This window comes from Papaver somniferum, chromosome 1 (assembly GCF_003573695.1).
Source record: "Papaver somniferum cultivar HN1 chromosome 1, ASM357369v1, whole genome shotgun sequence".
In the NCBI taxonomy this organism is placed as follows: domain Eukaryota; kingdom Viridiplantae; phylum Streptophyta; class Magnoliopsida; order Ranunculales; family Papaveraceae; genus Papaver; species Papaver somniferum.
In genome coordinates this window covers 98,386,738-98,407,101 of record NC_039358.1, presented here as the reverse complement: position 1 = coordinate 98,407,101, position 20,364 = coordinate 98,386,738, and positions in this window count along the sequence as shown.

Genomic DNA, 20,364 nt, shown 5'->3' with positions numbered 1-20,364 from the left:
GAGTGGAGAGACGATCGTACGGAGGAGACTCTCGACCGAGCAAATTTCTTTAACTTTTTTCAAACAGATGCACTGCACGGGAGTGCTTTGAGTTCGAGAGATTAACCTGTAGGACTCCGGCCTAAACCAAGACAATGGCCGTTCCAAAGTTAATTCGGTCACAAGAGAGGATGGGTAGATCTGTAGGAGGGAAGCTGAGAAATGTGTGAGATCAATGATGATCAAGTATTGTGGATGTGTTGTGTATTCTGCGTGAATAAGTTCTGATTGATTGAATTTTGAGAGTGATTGCTCAGACGATGAGAATTCTCGTGTGATGAGAAATCTTTGTTTAGACGAGCGTTCCTTGTCCTTTTAATCATGGATTCAGAGACTTATTTATATTGAAAAAATAGTAGACACATTGATCCCAATAAGTATGACGGTTGTTGGAGTGAAAGAGTGGGAAAGTGGGAAATCGTGTTAAAACCAGTTACTCATCGTGTAGGGACTTGGTTGACTGTCCACCCACTACTTTGCTAACTCCTCTAACCGCTTGCACGACTAAGTCACATTCTCATTGTTGATGAACACACGTGTCGTAAGCCGCCAGACAAAAAAAATCCTATTTAATTTCCCCCATGTGACACGATGGATGTCTCGTGATTGTGGAGTCTGTAAGGCAGACGTGCATTTAATTAGTCAGTTGTTGACTTGATTGGATGATGACTCCTTATATTGCTGAGTCGAGCATGGTTTACGAGTGCTTTAGGATTCATGAATTGAACATGTCTGTTGAGACAGATGTATAATTGTCGAATGAATATTAATAGTTAAAGTGAGCAAATATTACTCGTATGAGAAAATATTGATCATTTAATGAATTGTAGAATATTGATAGCTGAACCAATATTCCTGAGCAAATATTGCTCGTGTGAGCAAATATCACTCATTTGATGAACTGCTGAATATTGATAGTTGAATCAATATTCATAGTCTTAGAAAATATTGATATTGCTCGTCTAATGAATTAAATATTGGTAATTGAATCAACATTCCTAGTTTGAGAAAATATTGCACGTTTAATGAATTATTGGTAGCGGAACCAAATAAAATATTAACTTAAGATACTGGCAACTGGACTTAGTATAATCAATTAAAATGTTGACTGCAGGATCAACATAAGATTATTAGTGTTTGAACCTGCTCAGAATTATGCTTTGCGGAGCATTGGATCCGAAACCCTAATTTTGATCAACTGTTGATCAATTGATAATTTATTGAGTGAAAGAGGGACCGACTACATGGGATGATGGGCCGACCGTGTAGTTTACAGATGCTCGAGTGAGAAAATACCAAAGTCCCTTGAAGACTAGTTGGTGAAAGGATGATTAAATGCTGCTTTAATCATTTATTGAAATAGTACTAGTTTGAGCATTAGGTGATAAGAGATAATTATGAAGAAGTGAGAGACCAACCAAGAAGTCATGGAACCGGCCCTGGTGGTCATGGGACCAACTGACGTTCGTTTGATGAAATTCCAAGTGATTTGGAAATAGTTTGAACCCAATGTGAACAAATTAGGTCAAATCATGAAGATGTGTGGGACCGGCATCTTGCAAGCCAAAGGGCCGACCCTGGTCGGTCAAGGTAACATGCTCGCGTCACCATAGTGTCCGTATCTCAGTCCTGAGAATTTTGGTATTTTTTTGTGCACGTTTGGGCAATATTTGAGAAAATATAAAGAAATCAGGGCTTTCCTCAAACAGAGGAGTTTCATGAGATGAAGGAAATTATAATAATAATAATATTAGGGATTATAAGGTGTAGGACCGGCCACCGCTAGGGCATGGCCGGACGGCTAGCAGTCCCGGTCTCGTGACACCCTTCCCTATTTTATATTATTTTCATCATGTGAAGGAAATATGATGAAACCGAAGAGTTTTGCTCAAATGAAGGAGTTTTCATGAGACAAGGAATAATAATAAAATAAGAAATAAGAGAGGTTGTGGGACTGGCCGCGGCTCGAGCATGGCCGATCGGTATGCCCGGTCCCGTGACACTCTTCTTAATTTATGTTTTTTTCATCGTGTGAGGAAATTAAAGTTTTGCTCGAATCGAGGAAGTTTGTTCGAATGAAGGAGTTTTCATGAAATCAGGGAAAAATAATAAAATCAGATAAAATAAAGGAAGAGGCATGGGACCGGCCATGGCGGCATGATCAGCCGGCCGGTGGGCCCGGTCCCCTAGGTGTCCTTTTTAATATTTATTATTATTATTATTTTTTAAAATTTTATTATATTATTGGATGGATATTATTACATGAAACTACTTGGAAGCCTAACAAGCTAAGCTCCAACGACATACTATTACATTAATTGAACAGGTTGTTGTGCTAATCTACCAGCGAACCTCATGGGTAACCTAGCCAAGGGAGCCGAAACGGCGGGAGGGGGGGCTGAGATTGTGTCACAAGGGGGGCAAACTAACACTACCTTCCATGTTAATTCCTGCAATATTACGCCATTGGGGACTCGAACCTGTGACCTCCTGGAGCGCATTAAACTTTGGGGAACGGGGATGACCAGCTGAGCTAGGGGCCCGTTATTAATAATATTACTAACCCATTTTGCATATGTTTCCTCGTTCGTTCGTATTTTTGAATGCTCGCTCATGCGTTCGTGTGCTCGTTCGTACATTATTATTAAGTACATTTGCACCATTTTCTCGGGGCTTATTCGGTGGTTGCTCAGATGTCGGTACGTTGAATATTTATTACTAACCCATGGAATTCTGCCGGGAAAAGCCATGAATTGAAGTAATCGAAATATTATAAAGAACGTTTAAAGTTTTCTGGGAATTCAATTGATGAATCTAGCAACTAGAAATAATCAATTGATGGCTCTATACAAGCACTTTGTCTAGGAGCATTACAATTATTCGAGAATTAAGCGACATGAGCTAATTGAGGCGTCATATTTATTTTGTATAGTCAGGGAAAACATTGTTACATCCTGAAGACGTTATCGCTCTATACTAGCAGGCAAGATGTCTAGGAGCCGTCCAATCGTTAAGATTCTATACATATGTCTTTTACATAGTCAGGGAAAACATTGTTACATCCTGAAGACGTTATCACTCTACTAGCAGGCAAGCTGTCTAGCCGTCCAATCGTTCGATTCTATATAAAAGTGATTACTGAAATTGTTCAGTATTGATGAAATATGTCATGGTCTCAATTGAGAGACTTCATATTCATGTATGCTCTGAGAGGCAATGCACTTAGTCAGAGGTTCCTATGAATGATCTGAGAGGTAATACACTCAGTCAGAGGTTCCTATGGATGATCTGAGAGGCAATACACTCAGTCAGAGATCATCGTGGCATGATTTTTCATGCTTGAATGAGAGACATGAGTCTCAATACTTGTCTTATTACTGGATCAGGAATATGCAAGGTTATGACTTTACGATTTTAGCCTTTGTCAAAAATCCACCATCAACAGTATGCATACTAAGTTCCCGGTGTTAGAGCACTGCTCGGTCGAACTCGCATGCGTTGCTATCTCAAGCATTGAAAAGATGAGGGTACCCAAATATACCTCAATCTAAAACTTTTCCACCTATAAGTCCTTTCCCCTAAAGTGATTGCCTATGGACTGAGTCGAGACAATACAACTAACTGGTTCACACTTCGTGTGATCGTCTATGGATACGAGATGGAGACAATACGACAACAAGATAACTTGTGTGATTAACTATGGATACAAGATCGAGACAATACAACAACGAAGTATGTTTACTTGATAATAGGTTCGGAATTAAAACACAATAGGATTGCTATCAAGTAGATAAGAATTAACGTTTGTTAACGAGGAAACCGCAAATGCAGAAAAAACCCCGGGACCTTGTCCAGAATTGAATACTCTCAGGATTAAGCCGCTATACAAAATCTAAACCAACTTCGTATAGTTGAGACCAAGCAACTAAACCTATAGTTCACCTAGTTCCGTCTGTACCCCTGCGCCTCCAACTTGCAATAAGTCACGCACTTGGAACAATTCCTTTAGTTCCTATTACAAACAGTAAAGGAACAACAAATTTATTCGGTAACAACTCTTTTCAAACAAGTGATATGAGTTTGACAAAAGGCTCTTCCGTTTATCCCAATAAACTCCTTTGTCAGGTTCTTAGATCTATCCAATAACAACTACCAAAGTAATTGTCAAGACTTTGCAATCAATAGTTCAAATCACAAAGAAACGTATTGATTCCGATCTACTCAACTAATCAATCAAGGTTATCACAAAGATAAACCGATTATATTTGGATCCCTTTCCAGCCGAAACAAGTTTTGTGCACACTAAAGATTATGAACCCAAATATCTCCTTTGTCTTCAAATCTTCTTTGATCTTCAATAAACACCTGCACACAATCAACTTGAATCACTTGTGATCAATCACACACAGAACGGAGTCTGTTAACGATGGATTATAACAAGACGTCTTTAGATCTACAAACAGTTCTAAAGATCCCCGTCGACACTTCGATCTAGTTTGAGTGAATCTTATATCAGAAGAGAAGATTCTCAAGCATAAACAAACTAGGTGCAATCAAAGTTCAACAACCGCTAGTCAATCAAATCAATCGAAAACTAATAATAAACTCAATTATCTAGTTTCCCACCAACGGTACTCGTGGAACTTCCCAATCCCAAAGAAGTCTTTAAAACGAGCAGTCGTAAGAAATTTCGCCTAATTAGGGTAATTTCCTCTCCGAATAGACGGCTCCACCAGTAACAACACAATTAGGCAGTTTTGGCGGCTCTGAGGATTAGTTTGCTTGAAATGCAAACTTCAGTATTTATAGACAAGGAAGTTTGGACACCAAGGAATTTCCAAAACCGAATATTCTCAAAGATATGCAATAAGGGCAAAAACAGTTTTAATAATTCTTGGAAATGCTTTGTCCAAATATTGACTAAAATCTCAGTAGAAAATCTCCAACTAGTAAATGCACATTACTAATTTTTATTTTCTAAAGATATGCATTTTAATTGCTGGAAATTAAAAGCATATAAAACTAAAAACCTTAATTAAAAGATTCTCAATTTATTTCGGTCCGGGATTCTCCTTTAGCTATTAAGGAATATCTTTGAACAATAAAAGATAAGAGTTACTGCACATGTTCAAAGTATGTCGACATCTTTACTTTGTAAATCCTTTTTTCATATTTACAATCATGGAACCGATTTGCCACACTTCCAAACAAGTTTAGAATTGGTTCATCTGACTTCCAAGAACTATGTGATTTATTATCCTATCAAATCACCATTAATGGGTTTCACGGTTCTACCTCAACATAAAGTTTCGGTTCTACCTCCAAGTGGGTACTAGGATCGGTTACACTAGTTACCATAAAATGGCTAACTAAGTACTAGGATCGGTTACCACTTTTTATGGTAAAACTTGATATCGGTTGACCAAGTTATAGGATCGGTTACACCAACTTACTAAAACTTGTTAAACCTCTTACAAGGATCTGTTACACTCTCTCTTGTGATCGGTCACACCTCTTACTAGGATCAGTTACCCAATGGCTAGTATTTATTCACACCAATTTCAAGATATTGATCTTACCATCATAGGTGATTACTTAAGATCGGTTTCACTAATAAAAGTCATACCAATACAAAAGTCAGGCCTTGTGAATAGTTTTACCAAGATACATAAACAAGTTATGAGCGGTTATACTAAACACACATATTTGTAATTCAAAAGATTTGCAATGAATAACAATATCAATAAGCCTAGCGATTTGCCTTTAGATTCACAAAACAAGTTTATAAATTTACTTCTTTTAAATGAATGTAGAACATTGTTTCCTAGGACGAAATCTTCACCCATACCCATACATAATCATAATAGAATTCATTCAATTATGTCGATGTCTTATATACGAAGTTCAAAAGATAGACGTTATACTTCGTATTGTAATTCCTTAATATTATATCTAACTAAAGTATAATATTCGCAGCTTCGCAGTTATGTTTCAATATGCACGACATGAAAGATCCGTTAAGGAATGATACAGTTCAAGTCAAATATTACTAACCTCAAGTGGAAGGATGATGTCATCGTTGTAGCTCCTCACTTCTTCATATTCTTCAAGTATTCACGTAATACTTGTAATGTCTCATATCCTAATACTTTCAAGCTAACCTATGCGAAGTTGAGTCTAGTAAATAATCAAGTGACTCTTTAAATAAGTTTTAGTTCACTAAAATATGACAACCAATCTTGACATACCAACGCTTGGTGGGTTCAACCGAGCTATGCTCTAACAATCTCCCCCTTTGTCAATTTTAATGACAAAACTCTGACATCATATGGATAAACAAATTACAAGAATTCATTACACATACACTTGATTCCAAGTTTCAACAACACGATAACCTGTATACATTCAATCCATAAATGTTGTTGTTGACATTATAATAACAAAGCTAATATTCCCCCTAAAGGTAAGATAGGTAGATTTTCAATCCGCACGTCTTTGTTATTCCCTTTGTAGTTAAGATAACCACAAGTATCAATATGATATGCTACTCCCCATTAGTCTATGCTTTACTCTTTCGTTAGATATAACGTTTAAGCACCATTGTCCTTTCCCTTAGTGACCAAATCAATATCAAATCACTTGTTTACTCCATATATTTCTCCCCCTTTTTGTCACAAAATGACAAAGATACGAGCAAATAAAGGACAAACTGAAAGGATCTTACAAATCTTACAAAGAGACTTGCAACCTATAAGAGTTAATCATGAGGGTTCCACACACCATTTTTGATAACCAATATCAAAACCGAAACTACAAGTAATTTTGTTATGATATGTTACCAAGGAAACAATTTCCCGAAGCAATTTTCCCTAATAGTTTAGCAAACCAAAAATCGACCAAGAACCTTAGTTCCTTTGCTAAACTAATTGCACAAATACAATCGCTTGTTCGATAAGACCAAAATAAAGATCAGAATTAACTCTATTTTTCTCATCAGGTTCTAATTATTTAAATAATAACTTAGACCTTTCACTTTTACACAATACAAGTACTAGGTTAGTTAACTAGCATTTCTTGTTAAGGCATTCGATTATACTTGAATAACCGAAACCTCCACTTTGATAAGTCTAACTAAGATCAGAATTAACTTAGTTTCTCTTATCCGGAATCGAATTGGACTAAACAATTCATCCCGAAAACCTTTTTGTTAAGCCATAAACTATTCATACGAACCAAATAAATCAACTTGCATAATTATTTACCTCAACCGGAAGCAATTGAGACAAATATAGACATTAAAGTACCGCTGAAAAAGCGGGGGTCTAACAACACCACCCAATATTTCGCTTAGCAATCTGTATGGACAAACCCGAATATACTTTTAAGAGAATCAACAAGGCTCAATCAATTAAAAGTATATCAACGAGTTTATATCTCTCTCTTGATTTGATTTCCTCAAACAGAAACTGTGAGTACTAATCAAATACAAGGAATAACTTGGACGGTACCAAAGACCAATGTCCAAGGATCAATCAATATCAATCAACAACCAAAGGTCGGATTTCCAATTGATGATCACAAACGCACAACCTGTATTATTTCAATTATAAAGATAAACAATATAATTCGGTAAATTAAACAATACAGACACCAGAAATTTTGTTAACGAGGAAACCGCAAATGCAGAAAAACCCCGGGACCTAGTCCAGATTGAATACACACTGTATTAAGCCGCTACAAACACTAGCCTACTACCAGCTAACTTCAGACTAGACTATAGTTGAACCCCAATCAGTCTCCTACTAATTCAAGGTACAATTGTACTCCTACGCCTCTGATCCCATCAAGATATTGCGCACTTGATTCCCTTAGCTGATTTCACCCACAACTAAGAGTTGCTGCAACCCAAAATCGCAGACTTGATAATAAACAAATCTGTCTTACACAGAAAAGTCAATCAAAGAATAAATCTGTCTCCCACAGAAAAACCCTAGGTTTTGTTCCGTCTTAAGATATAAAATTAAGATGAACAAGAACCAATTGATAATCCGATCTTATATTCTCGAACAACAACCTAGATTAATCAATCACCTCTCAACAATCCTTCTTGACTACACAAGCGGTTTGTCGAGGAATCACAAACAGTGAGACAAAGATGTTTGTGACTTCTTTATTTTTCCTATCGAAGAACTCTCACGATATCAAGACAATCAATATATTGTACTCGTACGATAGAAGATGCAAGATCAGATCACACAACTACGATAAAAGTAGTATCGGCCTGGCTTCACAATCCCAATGAAGTCCTTAAGTCGTTAACCTGGTTTTAGAGAAGAAAACCAAAGGTTAAAGGAGAATCGACTCTAGTGAACGCACTAGTATCACACAGACGTGTGGGGATTAGTTTTGCACAATGCTAGATGTCTCCTTTATATAGCCTTCAAATCAGGGTTTTTCCTTAGTTACAAAGCAATCCATATTCACCGTAAGATGAAAACCTGATTTAGATTCAAGCTAATATTTCTCAACCGTTAGATCGAAAACTTAGCTTGTGACACACACTTGGGTAGACATTTACTGGGTTTGTGAAAACCGTGCCCATACGTGTACGTGTATGTTGGTTCAACATAGTAACCCAAAAGGTTAACCATATGAGCAATTCATATTAACCTAGTTCTTATTCACCATAACTAGTTCAATTGACTCAAATGAACTAGTTAGAGAGTTGTTCAATTGCTATGAGATCTTATGTAACTACACAAGACACAATTGAAACAAAAATGATTCGGTTCGATGAATTGGCTCATGAACTTTATAGCCACAGTTTGCATAAAGCATTCCTTAGTAATTTAAGTTTCATGTTCAGAGCACATCTCTAGATCATAACCACTTAAGCTCAAAAACAAGTTCGCGGACTTAAGGCAACCGGTAGAGTTTTCCAAACTCAGCAGAAAGACTTCCGCCAGTTCGCGGACTAAACACGCAAATGAGTTTTTGTAAAATCCCAGCAGAAATTCTAGGCAAGAGAACTTCCGTCAGTTCGCGTACTGAGTTTGTGGACTTGGCAAAGACAATTCCTCCGGTTTCTCTCAATCAACAAAGTTCAAAAACTTCGGATTAAGGAATACATGGTTGTGTAATCTAAACTCTCATTCCAATCATTGAGACACTCTCAGAGGACGTTAAATAGTCGTTATTCACAGACCGTTTCACGTCAGAGCAATTCTCAAAGTAATTGAAACTTTTCATGACTTTTGTCACTAGGTGAAGATAAACTTGATCAAAGCGAAACGCTTTACCAACACACGATTTCGAGAAAAAGATAAGTAGTGAATACTCGGCTCGAAATGTCAAATGTGTATGATGCGGTCTATATAGCATACAACTTTTTGTCTCATAAGAAGTAGGAGATAGAATAGATAGACTTTTGAGTGATAGATAAGTTCAAGTATCCACATAACTTTTTGTTGATGAAGTTCCACGGTTCCTTGAGTAGATCTTCGTCGTTGTATGATAAATCGCCATGAAGTCCTTGAGCTCAACTACACTTTTTTATCCTAGTCCGAGACTTAGCTATAATAGACTAGAAATCAAGACTCATAGTTTTGATCACTAACATTGACAAACATGCTTGATATATCAACGCATGAGAGGTCGACAGAGCTATGCTCTAACAATCTTCCCCTTTGTCAAATTTAGTGACAAAACTATTAATACATATGGAATATAAAAAAGATAAACTTTAGTGGCTCCTATTCCATAGTCTAATCTTCAACGTTCCCTGAAATCTTCGTCCTTCCAAGTACTCCAATGATCCCAAAGGTTGTAAGTTTAGCATCACCGTTATTGAAGATCCGTAGCTATAACAATGAGAGAAATCGAGATTCTCGATCATCATTTTACAGTGACATAGTATTATTATGTAACATCAAAGTCCAACTGCATCACGACTTTAACAATAATACTACGGTGATATGTATCACTCCCCCTTAGTCAATACTCCATCTCACATGGAAACCACTCCCCCTTACACAATGATCCGAAAACCATATGTATATGTAGTATAACTACACATTAATTCTCCCCCTTTTTGTCAATAAAATTGGCAAAGGTACAAGAACGGGTTCCTAAGGAAATTTCCGAGAAGAAACGTTTCATAGACTAAAAGAAGAAATACATACCAACTTAATTTAGATGCAATCATAAAGCCGAAGATAAATGCATTCATCAAGGAGTTTTAAGATACAAGATAACCCATATAAAATTCCACAGCCGCACATCCCACAAGATATTACCATTAAGCACAAGTTCAAAAGAACTCTCCCCCATTTGATGTCATTCCCGAAAGAACAACAAGAGCGACCTTAATTTTGAAAGAAAAGAAGGATTTTTTAATTGGACACCAAAAACCATGGAAATGATTTTCTATATCCAAAATTCAACCAAATTAATCACAAGTAAACCCATGATTAATTTAATCGGAATACACAACTAAATCAAACCACAAAAGTGATCAATTTAATTGATTGTTCTCAACATAAGAAAACTCACGGAGCTACGACTAAGATAACCACAAGGAGATGACTATCTTAATCGTTCAAATACTCAACATAAGTAAAACCTTAGGAATATACGACTACACCAACCAATAGAACATAGTTAGTATAGCCGTTCATATACTCAACACAAGAACTTGTGGAATATATGAAAACTCAACTAGACTAATTACAAGAGAACCCATAATTAATCTAATTGGAATACAAACAACCAAACTAATCACGAAGGTAATCAATTTAATTGTCAAAAGTTTTGCTCGACAAAAGAATACTTTCGGAGCAAATAACTAAATAACCAACCAAGATGATTAATTTAGTTCATAATGCTCAACATATAGCATCTTATGGAACAACCATCAAAGCCACTAAGAATAATCGACTTAGTTGTATCGTGTTCAACATAAGACACACAATGGAGCCTTCACGGTAATACAAAAAGAATCGATCAAAGAAGATTAATACCGCGGAATACATACAAGGATCTATTCTATCTTTCCATCACAATTTTCATAACGACGTAATAGACTTTATCCTTGTCACACAAAAGATTTTACCCTATTTTCCATCAAATAAATGGCTGCATAGGTATAACTTTTGTATTTGTCAAAATCCCATTCGTCTTTTCATCAATACGAGTACCAATTTATGAACGACTTTAATTTTGACAACATATGTGACCTTCAAGTTCACGGATGCAAACAATACATATCCCATAAACAATTGCAATATCACAAAATCATAAAGATTAATACTGCAATAACAATCTTTGCCCTTAGAAGGTAGAATCAATCTTTTTCGCATGGATTTATACCAAGAGTGGTTACCAAAAGCGTATAAAAATATTTCCTTAACAAAGAAGAACATCCAAAGTCATTGACGACTATGCACCATAGTTCACATGAGATGATTGTGAACACTCAAGAATATATAAAAATGTGAACTACTACCAATTCTCGAACTTCCTTCTTTGTGATTCACCAACATCACTCTTGTAACAGCCACAAAATAGCTTAGAATAGGATTTATCCAAGAATACCAGTGCCCAAGTCCAAGAGAATAGAACAAGTACAACGAAACGGAGCAAACACTAAAAAACAAGAGACGGGACAAAGAACAATATTAACTCATCCAAATTCAACAATTCTCATCTCCATTTTGAAGGGAATTCAATAAGTAAGAGAATTCAAAAAGAGTGAGGTAAATCCAAGTTAGGACGAAGAAGTTACGGCCAAAACAAGTTTACCGAATATCGACGTCAAGTATGCATACGGGTTTGCGAACTTAAACCCCTGGATTTTGATTTTGAATGTTGTTATGCATACTTGGTATGTGTACCATGTAGTCCAAACATCCTGAACTATTATTTTCAAACCTAAACATTTAAGAACCTTAAACACAGATCAAGTTAGGTAGAAATGAACGATAAGCAAAATTATTATAAGTATTCTAAGCAAATAAAAGTACAAATCTTGCTCAAGTCTATAGACATACCTTTTTAGATGAATCCAATCGAATTCTACCGCCTTACCAAATATAATCTGTGTTCCCCAATTCTTGTGCTTCCCTCACCGTATACAAAGCAGGGCATTCCTTGGTGAGGATGCACTTCCAACACAATCAAGTTGCGTTGGGGTGAAAAAAGTTTTGCTCACCACAAGTGACCTTTAGATTATCATGAAAGAGATCACTTTTAGAACCTTTCACATCCAATTCCATTTTTCCAAAAAACTTGTTAAGTTCCAACATCATGGATACTTCCTTTTCCATAGTCATGGAGTTTTCTTTAAGATCATTCCTTTTCACACTCAAAACATCATTGTCTTTCTTCGGTATCCACTTCTGAGTGCGTTTAGGAACAGTCAGAACCTTCTTCCCATCACTCTCTTCTAGAATTCTTGGAAGAGAATTGGATTGAATATTCTTTTGCAAGTTAGTCTTTCTCCAATTGGGAGCATCAGATCTTGTCTTCGTCTTTACGAAGTTATCCTTTTGATAACCATTGCGATTATGAAAAGGATTCGTACAACGTTTATAAGCAAATCTAGGTCTATCATAGCACTGATTCCTTTGCCTAAAGGTTGGACAATTACAACCTGTAACGTTAAGGGGATCAGTATTAATGTATGATCTTGGTTTCACAACTTCTTGTGATGCCCAAACAAGAACATCATGAAGTTTCTCATTCCTTACACGGAAACGACATCTCCTTTCCAGGTGACCTTTATTTCCGCAATAGTGGCAAACATAAGGAATGTTATTACCACGATCCGTGTGTGCTAACTTTGGAGGTTGATAAACTTTGCTCTTTTGAACCTTAACTGCCGGAGAAGGTATTTCACTTTTTCCATCAGTGGAAACCTTTTGTTGAGAAGAATCACTATCCTTGACAAATTTTACCTCTTTGCTAGTACTTGGAGCATCTATTCCCTTATAGCCCAATCCTCGTGTATCACGATGATTTTTATTTGCTCCTAGCATAGTGGTTAATTTGCTTGAACTAGTATTGAACTTTTTCAAGTCATCTTCCAACATCTTGATTTTATCAAGAGCAGCAGCTAAATCAGCTTCAAGGCGTTTTTCTCGAGTGAGATAAGCGCTTTCTCTGTCGTCAAAACTTGTTTGCTGGAAGTTAAACCTTGCTTCAGATTCTGCAAGTTTCTCTTCCAACAAAAAGTACTTTTGATAAAGATTATCACATTCAAGTGACTTCATACGTAGGTTTTCCTCAGAATCCTTGAGGATCGATTCGGTAGAACGATTCGAAAAATAAACACCTGCATAACATCTTCTCAATTTCTTGTTTTCTCGACAGAGAGGAGTCAGAAGAGGTGTGACATGAGAAGTTGTAATCTTATTCATATTCCACGAATCCGAAAACTTAACATACTCTGAGACTTCCTCATCAACATCTCTATCAATATCTGAATCACCTTCATCAGAAAGTTCATCCAACTGTTCTTCTAGGAGTGTTTCCCAATCAACAGTTTTTACATCAAGAGAATGTTTGGATATTGACTTAGATGTGACAGTTCTCTCAGGTGAATCCAAGCTTTTAGAATCATCTGGTAATTTCTGAACTGGTACGTTATTAGAGATAGACTCGTCCATAATCAGATCGCTACAAACACAGACTTATAAGGTCTTTAACGTGTTTGCCTGCTCTGATACCAATTGAAAAAGCGGGGGTCTAACAAAACCACCCAATATTTCGCTTAGCAATCTGTATGGACAAACCCGAATATACTTTTAAGAGAATCAACAAGACTCAATCAATTAAAAGTATATCAACGAGTTTATATCTCTCTCTTGATTTGATTTCCTCAAACAAAAACTGTGAGTACTATTCAAATACAAGGAATAACTTGGACGGTACCAAAGACCAATGTCCAAGGATCAATCAATATCAATCAACAACCAAAGGTCGGATTTCCAATTGATGATCAAAAACGCACAACCTGTATTATTTCAATTATAAAGATAAACAATATAATGCGGGAAAATAAATAACTCGGACACCAGAAATTTTGTTAATGAGGAAACCACAAATGCAGATAAACCCCGGGACCTAGTCCAGATTAAATACACACTGTATTAAGCTGCTACAGACACTAGCCTACTACAAGCTAACTTCGGACTGGACTATAGTTGAACCCCAATCAGTCTCCCACTAATTCAAGGTACAGTTCTACTCTTACGCATCTGATCCCAGCAAGATACATCGCACTTGATTCCCTTAGCTGATCTCACCCACAACTAAGAGTTGCTACAACCCAAAATCGCAGACTTGATAATAAACAAATATGTCTCACACAGAAAAGTCTATCACAGAAAAACCCTAGGTTTTGTGCCGTCTTAAGATAGAAAATTAAGGTTAATAGGAACCAATTGATAATCCGGTCTTATATTCCCGAAGAACATCCTAGATTAATCAATCACCTCTCAACAATCCTTCTTGACTACACAAGCAGTTTGTCGAGGAATCACAAACAGTGAGACGAAGATGTTTGTGACTTCTTTATCTTGCCTATCGGAGAACTCTCACCATCTCAAGACAATCAATATATTGTACTCGTACGATAGAAGATGCAAGATCAGATCACACAACTACGATAAAAGTAGTATCGGTCTGGCTTCACAATCCCAATGAAGTCTTTAAGTCGTTAACCTGGTTTTAGAGAAGAAAACCAAAGGTTAAAGGAGAATCGACTCTAATGAACGCACTAGTATCACACAGACGTGTGGGGATTAGTTTTGTACAATGTTAGATGTCTCCTTTATATAGCCTTCCAATCAGAGTTTTTCCTTAGTTATAAAGCAATCCATATTCACCGTTAGATGAAAACCTGATTTAGATTCAAGCTAATATTTCTCAACCGTTAGATAGAAAACTTAGCTTGTCACACACACTTGGGTAGACGTTTACTGGGTTTGTGAAAACCGTGCCCAAACGTGTACGTATATGTTGGTTCAACATAGTAACCCAAAAGGTTAATCATATGAGCAATTCATATAAACCTAGTTCTTCTTCACCGTAACTAGTTCAATCGACTCAAATGAACTAGTTAGAGAGTTGTTCAATTGCTATGAGATCTTATGTAACTACACAAGACACAATTGAAACATAGATGATTCGATTCGATGAATCGATCATGAACTTTATAGCCACGTTTTGCATAAAGCATTCCTTAGTAATTTAAGTTTCATGTTCACAGAACATCTTTAGATAATAACCACTTAAGCTCACAAACAAGTTCGCGGACTTAAGGAAACCGACAGAGTTTTCCAAACTCAGCAGAAAATCTCGGCAAAGAGACTTCCGCCAGTTCGCGGACTAGGTTCGCGGACTGAGTTCGCGGACTAAACACACAAACGAGTTTTTGGAAAATCCCAGCAGAAATTCTCGGTAAGAGAACTTCCGCCAGTTCGCGGACTGAGTTCGCAAACTGAGTTCGCGGACTTGGCAAAGCCAATTCCTCCGGTTTCTCTCTATCAACAAAGTTCGAAAACTTCGGATTAAGGAATACATGGTTATGTAATCTAAACTCTCATTCCAATCATTGAGACATTCTCAGAGTACGTTATATAGCCGTTATCCACAGACCGTTTCACGTCAGAGCAATTCTCAAAGTAATTGAAAGTTTTCATGACTCTCGTCACTAGGTGAAGATAAACTTTATCAAAGCAAAACGCTTTACCAACACACGATTTCGAGAAAAAGATAAGTAGTGAATACTCAGCTCGAAATGTCAAATGTGTATGATCCGGTCTATATAGCATTCGACTTTTTGTCTCATAAGAAGTAGGAGATAGAATAGATAGAATTTTGAGTGATAGATAAGTTCAAGTCTCCACATACCTTTTTGTTGATGAAGTTCCACGGTTCCTTGAGTAGATCTTCGTCGTTGTATGATGAATCTCCATGAAGTCCTTGAGCTCAACTACACTTTTCTATCCTAGTCCGAGACTTAGCTATAATAGACTAGAAATCAAGACTCATAGTTTTGATCACTAACATTGACAAACATGCTTGATATAGCAACGCATGCGAGGTCGACCGAGCTATGCTCTAACAACCGCAATTGTACCGAAATTTCGTAAGCCTAAACAATTGATACCAAACAATAAAGCAAGATAACAATAGTTTTTCTTAACCGGAAACAATTGAATCGCACACACATCCATACACAAATAATGGAATAAACATCAATTGTACCGAAATTTTGTTAAGCAAAAGCAATAAATATATGCAATAAATCAGGCTTTTATTAAACAGGAAAACGATTAACTGACAAATTCGTTACCTCAAGTTCTGCATCCTCTTCTCCTTTTCTTTGCATCTTTCCGGGGAGGAATGTCACTGTGTTTTCATCCTCTTGCAAGACAAAAGAACAACAACAAAAACCAACCTTTACCAGAGAAAGGTTGAAAATCGGTTTTAACTAATGCGATGCAAAAGTTGAAATCCCGAAACACAAATGGTTTTTTGCTAAACCAAAACGATTCAACATATTGTGAATTTTTCACAAATGAGTTTCAATCGGAACCCCTTATTATCCTTTGATAAATCCTACCAACACGGGCTTTAACTCAATCCCGCTAAATCAAAAAGTCACCCAAACCATAATGGTTCACACCATATGAGACCGAATATTGAGGTTATGAAAACCGAAATCAAACATCCCATAAATACAATTTGCAATACACCCTAAATGTTCAACAGAAAATCACGCATTTATGTTACCTCAATCTTGTATGGAATTGAATTACGAAACCAACGCAAAAAGAATGATGTCATTCCGAGTTCGGACGAAGAAGTTATAGGTAAAACAGTTTTACACTTCTTCGTACCAGGTCATGATACCAGGTTATACCAACTAGGTTATGATACCAGGTTATACCAACTACGTTATGATACCAACTAGGTTATGATACCAGGTTATCCCAACTAGGTTATGATACCAACTAGGTTATGATACCAAGTTATCCCAACTAGGTTATGATACATATACCAACTAGGTTATGATACCATGTTATACCAATCACCAATACTGGTTACAACATGAATCCATACACGAAACCTTTTTAGACATAACTTTTGCATACGACGTCCGAATTCATTGATTTATGGCTCGTTTTAACCATGTAAACAAGAGGTACACATATATGATCAGTAGATATCAACATCATAAATTCCAAATTACCGTATCTATCAAAAATTCAAATATAAATAGAGAAGGTATGAGTATAGAAAAGAAGAAATCTCCCTAAAGATGTTAATTAGTCATATAATAACCGAGAGATCATCTGCTCAGTTTCACGTGCTTCCTCACCCTTCATAAGATTGAGCACAAAGGTGAGCATCACATTCCAACACAACTAGGTTGTGTTGAGTTGATCCTTGTCTTGTTCGTCACGAGTGACTAAGACAGAATCATCATTCTTGACCTCTTGCTTGGTTTGTTTTCTCTTGTTCCATATCTTTTTTTTTCTTCTTTGACTTGTGATGAAGAGTGTCATTATCACAACGTTGATTAGTACAAGATATTTCAAACATGATGTCTTTCTTTAGTCTTTCAAGAAAACTCTTGTAATTATTGTCACCAACAATTAACAGCTGAGAGTCATTCTTGTGACTAACTTTTGGTCCCTTTTTGGCTATGGAGGATTTTGGGACCCATTTAGAGGAGGGTTTCGCAGGAGCATCTTTCTCCTTCATACAATTATTATCATTTCCCTTTTGGATATTTTGCGAAACATTCTTTCTCCAATTTGGAACATCAGATCTTGTCTTCGTATTTGCAAAGTCATCTTTTTTCCTATATTAGGGTGTTTTATGAGATGTCCTTGACGAGCGATGGGCAAAACTTGAACTATCATTATAATAATTTTTTTGCCTAAACTTTGGACAATAGCGATCTGAGTTCCTTTGAGGAGCAATCTTATCCAATTCGTTTGATACAAAAGAAAGCGCATCTTGCATTTTATGAACTTTGCATCCCCATTGAAAATGCCATTTATTACCACAATAATAACAATGCTTCGTAACATACGAAGACTGAGTTTTATTGTTACCTTTTTGTGGATCCTTTTTCATTGGAGCTCGACGAGTTTTCTTCTTCTTCTTCTTATCTTTGTTCAACGTTGTTGCTTTCTTGACATTAGCATAAATGCCTTCTTTGATTACTGCTGGTTGAACACTATTCTTAGGATTGACAGACTTTTCTTCTCTACAAGAAATAGGAGCATCTTTGTCATCTGGAATCCTCTGGTTGAGAAGAATTTGTAGCTTTAAATTTTTTTATCTCATTGTTATCATTGGAAGCATCTGATTCCTTATATCCTAATCCTCGTGTATCACCATGATATCTTTCTGCTTATAACAATGAGGATAAATTGTTTGTGCTATCATTGGAATTTTTTCAAGTACAAATTTTCTTCTTCCAACATCTTGATTTTATCAAGAGCACCAGCTAGATCAGCCTCAAGGTGTTTTTCTCATGAGAGATATACACCTTCTTTCTCTTCCAAACTCTTTTGTTGAGAGTTAATCCTTGCATCGGATTCAACAAGTTTCTCTTCCAATAAGTGAATTTTTTTAAGAGCAACATCACGCTCTTTCTCTAAAAATTTTGTTTGAGAGAGACTAGCGCTGGCTTTTTCTTCAAGACCCTGTATTTGTCGAGAATTAAACATTGCTTCTGATTCAACACGTTTCTTTTCCGACAAAAACAGTTCTCTTCGAAGATTTTTACATTCTAATTTCTTAGAATTTAGATCGTGTGTACGATCTTTAAAAGGATATTCAGCGGTCCGAGAACCACAATATTATCCTTGAAAAACTTTTATCAACTTCTTGTTCTGTCGACATAGAGGAGTTAAGAGATCAATGACATCAGAAGTTTTGAGTTTACTCTTTCCCAAAGGCTTCAGTATTTTGGAGTATTTTGAGATATCATCATCCACATATCGATCAATATCTGAGTCACCATCATCGGATATTTCATCCAGCAGCTTTTCTAGGCATGATTCCCAGTTATTACCAGTTTCTACATCATTAACAAGATGAACTTGTCTAGTAGACTCCCTTTCATGAAGCTCTTCAGGTATTGAATCGTAGATGCCATCATCAAGTGTTAATTCAAAACTCTTGATGTCTTGCTTTACGTTAACTGAATCATTATCAGGTTCTATAAAACCATTTCTAGATTCCAGTCTTATAGGTTGGATCGCACCAAACACAGATTGTTAAATGTTTTTCGTGTTTTCCTGCTCTGATACCGATTGAAAAGACGAGGGTACCCAAATATACCTCAAACTAAAACTTTTCCACATAGAAGTTCTTTCTCCGCAATGATTGTCTATGGATTGAGTCGAGAAAATACAACAAACCGGTTCACACTTCGTGTGATCGTCTATGTATACGAGATCGAGACAATACGATAACAAAATAACTTGTGTGATTGACTATGGATACAAGGTCGAGACAATACAACAAAGAAGTATGTTTACTTGATAATAGGTTCAGAATTAACCAAACACAATAGGATTGCTATCAAGTAAATAGGAATTAACGTTTGTGTATTTTACTTCTAATTATAATAAAAATAATTATAATTGCAGAAATAGAAAAGTAAAAGACACAACAAGATTTTGTTAACGAGGAAAACGCAATGCAGAAAAAACCCCGGGACCTTTCCAGAATTGAATACTCTCAGGATTAAGCCGCTATACAAAATCTACACCAACTTCGTATAGTTGAGACCAAACAACTAAACCTATAGTTCACCTAGTTCCGTCTGTATCCCTGCGCCTCCAACTTGAAATAAGTCACACACTTGGAACAATTCCTTTGGTTCGTATTCCAAACAGTATATGAACAACAAATCTGTTCGGTAACAACTCTTTTCAAACAAGTGATATGAGTTTGGCAAAAGGCTCTTCTGTTTATCCCAATAAACTCCTTTGTCTGGTTCTTAGATCTATCCAATAAAAACTACCAAAGTAATTGTCAAGACTTTACAATCAATACTTCAAATCACAAAGAAACGTATTGATGATGATCTACTCAACTAATAAATCAAGGTTATTACAAAGATAAACCGATTATAGTTGGATCCCTTTCCATCCAAAACAAGTTTTGTGCACACCAAAGATTGTGAACCCAAATATCTCCTTTGTCTTCAAATCTTCTTTGATCTTCAATAAACACCTGCACACAATCAACTTGAATCTCTTGTGATCAATCACACACAGAACAGAGTCTGTCAAC